The 6439-nt window shown below is 41.6% G+C and overlaps 1 non-coding gene across 1 annotated transcript; it reads right to left on the bottom strand.

The window, feature by feature from the left end:
• Positions 1-266: 266 nt before the first annotated feature.
• On the bottom strand, positions 267-339 carry TRNAK-UUU. Its single transcript has one exon. It is a non-coding gene; the product is annotated as a tRNA-Lys (tRNA).
• Between the last annotated feature and the right edge of the window lie 6100 nt (positions 340-6439).

Raw genomic sequence — 6439 nt, 5'->3', positions numbered from 1 at the left:
CATATGTTTAATTGAAATGATAATGTAGATAAATTTGGGTAAATCCACAAATCCTGACTTTGATACGGGATTGTTCAGGGCAATGGAAATGATTTGGCTAGGCTGACTTTCTCCTTCAGATTCAGGACGGTCCATGTTGGAGGACATCACAACTTCCTGTGTCCTAGAGCTTCCCCTCTGAGCAGATGACTGCTCAACAGTTTTGTTTGTTTGTTTGTTTGCTTTTTTGTGAGTGTTGTTGCGCCGCAAGGCTTTCGGGGTCTTAGTTCCCCGACCAGGGATTGAACCTGGGGCCACGACAGTAAAAGTGCCGAATCCTAACCACTGGACCGCCAGGGAATTCCCTGCTCAATAGTTTTAAGTCACTCCTTTTAAATTTGATTTATGAATTTAATGCACAAATAAACTGATCACAGTATTAAGGGGACATTAAAAAACATTACTCATAGTTAACACCCTGACGTATCGGCAACTATCATACTGAACTGTAATATCTATTTCTGTGTCTTGTCTCTCTAATTTATAAGATATGAGCCATTGGGGGCAAGAGTCGTTTATCTTAGTATCCCCTAGATCTTGTTTAAATGCATGAATGTTTCTACATAGTTGTAATCAGAACTGTATCAGTTAGCTTTTGCCATATAACAAAAACCCCAACATTTAGTGGCTTAAAACAATGATCCGTTTATTTGCTCATGATTCTGTGTGTCACATAGGTGGTTCTTCTGTTCTTAGCTGGGACTGGATAGTCTAGGATGGCTTCACTCACGTGTCTGGTAGTTGATGATGACCCTGGGACGATGACCACCTGTCTCATTATCCAGTAGGCAGTTCATATCATGGCAGAAGAGTTCCCATCGGCAAGGAAGGGAGTAATTGTCAAGTATTGGTGCAACTATTATCAAGTCTTTGCTTGTGTCCCATATACTAATAGTCCCTTGACCAAAGCCAGATACATGCCAAGCCTGTATCTGAGAGGTGGAGAAATAGATTCTACCTCTTGGTGAGGGGAGCTACAAATATTGTGGCCTTTTTTCAATATAAGTAAAATTGTATTTTATGCTTTTTTCCTTAACTATAGATGCTTCCTTTTGTTACATTTTTTATAAAAGCTAATATATTGACTATTTACCATGTGCTAATTGCTTTAGAAACATAAAACATTCAACACTCAGGCAACCCTAAAAGGTGGGTAAAACTATTATCCCCATGTTACTAATGAAGAAATGGAGGCTCAGAGACATCAAGCAACTCACTGAAGGTCAGAGAGCTAGTAAGTGAGAAAGGAGAGATTGTAGCCCTGATCTCTCTGACTTGAGAACCTTACTTTTAGCAGACTTTTCATGATACCTGTTCGGTATTTAGACACTGATAAGTTTTTGAAGTTGTAGGAAATATCACCAGGAGGATTTCCTAAGCTGTGTAAGAGATTGGCCCTCCACTCCCATGCCTTCCTTACCCAAGGGTGACTTGGGCTGTGTAGAAAAGCCATGCCATCTCTCAAGTCCACCAAATAGGACTCCTTCTGACTTAGAGTATCTTTGATGTTCGTGTTTCCCCGAGGCCATGGAGGCAAAGTGGTGATAGCTAGACTCTGTCAGACCCTAAATTAAGGGTCTGGGTGCCATCCCATGTGATTGAATGGTGCCCAGGCAGGCAGAGCATTGCAGCAAGTCTAAGCTAAGCGCTCCAACGTGGCCCAGGAATCTTTATTTTCTTGCCTCCTCTTCCTGGATTGAGTATCTCCCAAATGATGTCATGGAGTTATTCAGGTGCCCTCTCGCCTTCCCCTGCCTGCCATCTTCCTGTAATTGATCAGGCCGTTGCCTCCTGGTGGAGCCAAGCTAATCAGACCGTGGGTTTGGGGTACTTGCTGGAGCAGGAAGGGTAGGCTCAGGAACCGCATCATTCAAATGGGTGGGATTCAGGATAAAACAGCATAGTTGTTTACATACAATTGTTGGGCTAGAAAGATCTCATGTGAGGATTTACACAGACACTTATGAGGAACCTTCAGAAATGTCCAGAAGGTTGGCCAGGAGCTCAGAGGGGCTTCTCCACACCTTAACTACCATTTCAAGTCATTGGGCCAAAAGTAGGTACAAAGGAAAAACCACCCTCTTCCCGTGTCTCTCCTTTACTGTCACAATACTACCACACTCACAACACTTCTGACACACATCAAGCCCCTCTACAGTACCAACTGTAGGGTGTCCCACAATTCAGTTCAATCCTGACACCACCCGGAGTTATCGTGGACCCCACAAGAACCCTGCTTCAGATGCCAATCGCAAATAGTAGGTCTCCAGGTTACCCACAACTTCTGTCCCACTAGGTTACAAATTGGAGGTTTCCATCACCCTCCTCCTTGGATTTGATCATTTGCTAGAAGAGCTCACAGAACTTAGGGAAACACTTAGGTTTACCAGTTTATTATATAATAAAGGGTCCAGATGAACAGTCAGGTGAAGAGGTACATAGGGTGAGGTCTGGAAAGGTCCTGAGTGCAGGAGTTTCTGTCCTTGTGGAGCTGAGACGTACCACCCTCCTGATATATGGATGCATTCACCAACCTGGAAGCTCACCAAACCCCATACTTTTGGGGTTTTTATAGAGGCTTCATCACAGAGGAATAATCAATCATTAACTCAATCTCCAGCCTCTCTTCCCTTCCTGGAGAGTGGGGGTGGCATGGGGCTGAATGTTCCAATCTTCTAATCATGGTTTGGTCTTTCCAGTGACCAGCCCCCATCCAGGAGCTATTCGGGAGTTAGCTTATTAGAATAAAAGACACTTCTATCACCCAGGGAATTCTGAGGGTTTTAGAAGCTCTGTGCCAAGCACGGGGGACAGAGAGCTATATATACTTATATACTTTTCTATTATTTCACAGTAAGCAACTTTCCTAAGACCTAAAACCCATATACATGAATGTCTCAAATGCACAGCCTCTCAAAAAGTCCAGCCCCCAGAGGTCTGCTTTTGAGCACATTTCGGAGGTGCATTGGCACTGGCTCATACCAGCTTGTTTGTCATACAACTTATCATCAAATTTTCAGGAGTTTTGCGAGCTAGTTGTTAAACACAGCCATTATTAAAAATTAAATTATATAAACTTACAATTAAATAAATTAAAGAACTAATAAATACTCAAAACTCATTACTTCCTGCTGATTTTACATTTTAGTATTATCTGTGCTTTTTTTTTTTTTTTTTTTTTTGGGGGTACGGGGGCCTCTCTCACTGTTGTGGCCTCTCCCGTTGTGGAGCACAGGCTCCGGACGCGCAGGCTCAGCGGCCATGGCTCACGGGCCCAGCCGCTCCGCGGCAGGTGGGATCTTCCCGGACCGGGGCACGAACCCGTGTCCCCTGCATCGGCAGGCGGACTCCCAACCACTGCGCCACCAGGGAAGCCCTATCTGTGCTTTTGAGGTTATTTATATCTATTTTATCAGTATGGTGGAATTATTATATCATCACGTGCTGCTTCTAATTTCTTCCCAACAGCATTCATGGCATCATGTTGGTAGCTTGGAGTCAGGCATGGTGGGAGTATTTACACCCTAGAAATCTGCAAATACTACAAATTAGGGCTTGATTTTTTGTTTTGTTTTGTTTTGTTGATTGCCTAGACTTAAGAAAGTAATGGAGAAAATGTGAATAACGCATATGAAACTTAAAAAGTGTGTCATGTCTGTACCTGTTACACTGAGAATAGTCCAAACAATGGAGGAAATTCCTCTAGTATTTGAAACAATTAACTGACTCAGCAGAGAAGTCACTCCCCTTGTTGATGAGCAAGTGAAGTTCTGACATCCATCTTCATCATTTCACTTTCTTTTTTTCTTGTTAATGGAAAGGAAACTATCAACCAACATTTATGCTGTAACTATACTCATTGGTCATTTGCAACCATAGGTTGACTATGGATACAGGGATTTGGCAAAAGTCAAGAAAACATTGTGTGAGTCCATTGGCTACATGGGATTTATAATAAAGGGTATTGTATAATTTATTATTGATAAATGAGCACTATACATCCTTTATATCAGTAAAATTTATATTAAATTTACATACATAGTATAGCCACATACACACACTTTTTTTCCCCTAGAGAGAAGTTGTTAAACATTTATTATCACTCCATCAGCATGTTCCCAGCACTCTCTTACTGGTCACATATGAGAAACTGGGGGATTTTCCTCTTTAGTCTGTATGCTTGAGAACACCGCCTTTCTTCTTGTCCTTGGCGCACTCAGTCACAGGGGGCCCTGCAAATCATCAAATTCAGCCTGCTGAGGAAGGCCAAAGGACAAAAAATGACTTCTCTACAAATCTGAAGACTTTCCTACAAAGAACTGTAACATAAGCAGGTAGAGGACAGAGTTAGCATTTCTTGGGTCTCCTGTAAGTGAATGTCCTGTTCATCATGAGGGCGCACTTTAGAATTTTTACATTTACATCTATGAAAGTAACAACGACAACAAGCATTTGTAGGTTTTATCATTTACAAAGCACATCCACATTTATTAACTTATTTCATACTTCTCAAGCTTTCTCTGTTTCTTTTTTTAAGAAGTTCTAGTAACTCATGTATTTACTTATAATGCTTCCCATTACAGTATTACATGTAGTTTGATGAAACAAATATTCAACACATCCACGGATTTCTCTGTTGCTAGCAATTCATGTGCAACTGGAGAGGGGGACTATTTATCACAGCTCTAGAGGCTAGCTAGTTCATTCCTCTCCACAATGTTATTGCCTCTCGGACATGATATTAAAGGCGTTTGCTTGCTATTTCCTACACTGTTAGAACAAATCTGCAGTGAATTCAGGGCAGGAAACAAAATCCCTTAAAGGGATATTAATGGTTCTAGTGGAAAAAGTAATCCCACTTGCCAAAAGTAAGTATGATGTAGTTGTCTTTGAATCTATTTCTCTCTTGGGGTATCAGGTGGAGAAGCGTATCGGGAATGGTAGGGGGAGGAGAGGGGAGCAAGCAGCTGTCTCAAGGATTATGGACAGAGTTCCTGACCATTTTCTAAATACTGTTACTGTTTTAGCTTTCATCACGATGGAGGAAAACACCATCCAACTCATTTTCCTTGTTGTTGTGATCAACATCATAGCATGTTAAGGTTTGCTCTGGAAAATTCTGCATAGAGTAAGGTATGAATTAATTCATATGCAGGTGGCGACTCATTTGTAATAGTTCATGCCCGTTAACAACAATTAGACGAGGTTTCTGCAGCACCCAGGGTGTTGGAAGTTTGGCTATTACCCAGTTAACATGATTGATTTTCAGAGCTACTCAGGATCTTTCAGACCTGAAAAATGGGCATTTGGGACTAAAAGGACTGATTTGATGCTCTCTGATGATCAAACGAAATCAGATTGTTATCAAATCTTAACTCCGCTTTACGCTGCATGAGCTTGGATTGTCTACGGTAGCATCCTTGGCACGCTTGGGAATGAAAAAATTCAGTTTCAAAAGTAAACACAGAGAAGAAAAATAGTTCACAGGACAGCTTATGCTAGAACAAAGCCCAACTAATCAGGGGCAACAAATACAGCTGAAGGTGGCAGAACTGAAGTAGTCTTTTACACAGCAAAGGACGCCAAATACCTTTTTTTACCAAGATTTGCTTTTTTCTCTTTAGTTATTGATTACCTTTGTGAAGGAGAGAATATTGACATGTGCAGAAGACCAGAACAGGTTGAAATAGTTTTAGCTAGAGTATCTTTGGCAGGTCTTCGTGTTCTGATTTAGAGTGGGAACCACTGTGGATTCTGAAATAGCTTCTATAACCGGTTTCATCACAGACCTAATCATTCTCTATAATTTGACCGAAAAGCAGTGGGACAGCAAAAGTTTCAATTCTTGAAAAGGATTTAGCAGCCAGCCAGCTTATGCTTATTAGAGACGCTCTCACACCATCTCCTCCCCTCTCTCTTTACCCCAACCGCGACTAAATAAATCCAGGGGCTTGAATCAAGTATGGAGGGGGGAGGGGCAGGAGAGGGGACCTGAACAGACTCCTGGGGGAAAATAGTTCTGTTAAAAAAAAAAAAAAATTAAATAAGGCTTTACTATCCTACAGAAGTTCTAGTCTCAAAAGATCGAGAACTTGAAAAGTGAGTCATTTTTTTCAGAGGATGGGCAAGGACACACCCTCAGGCCAGATTTAGAGTGGAAGGAATCCAGCTCTTGACAGGTGGAGACACGGCTCCCTGAACCTCTTCTCCACTGTGTGACCTTTGATGAGACTCTATTTCTCTGAGCCTTAGTCTCTTGTTTGAGGCTGTGTTTGCTTTCAGACCTTTACACTTTTTTTTCATGGTAAAATTTTCCATTTTTAGGATTAAGATCCTTTGAAGACATTGCTCTCACGCCAGGTTGTCTTAATTTTCATGCTTTGGGTTTTTAGCAAACACT

This window comes from Monodon monoceros, unplaced genomic scaffold (genome assembly GCF_005190385.1).
Source record: "Monodon monoceros isolate NGI ecotype Baffin Bay Population unplaced genomic scaffold, NGI_Narwhal_1 Super_Scaffold_16, whole genome shotgun sequence".
Lineage (NCBI taxonomy): Eukaryota > Metazoa > Chordata > Mammalia > Artiodactyla > Monodontidae > Monodon > Monodon monoceros.
Note: the sequence above shows the minus strand (reverse complement) of the source record. Positions and strands in the feature narration are given on the sequence as shown.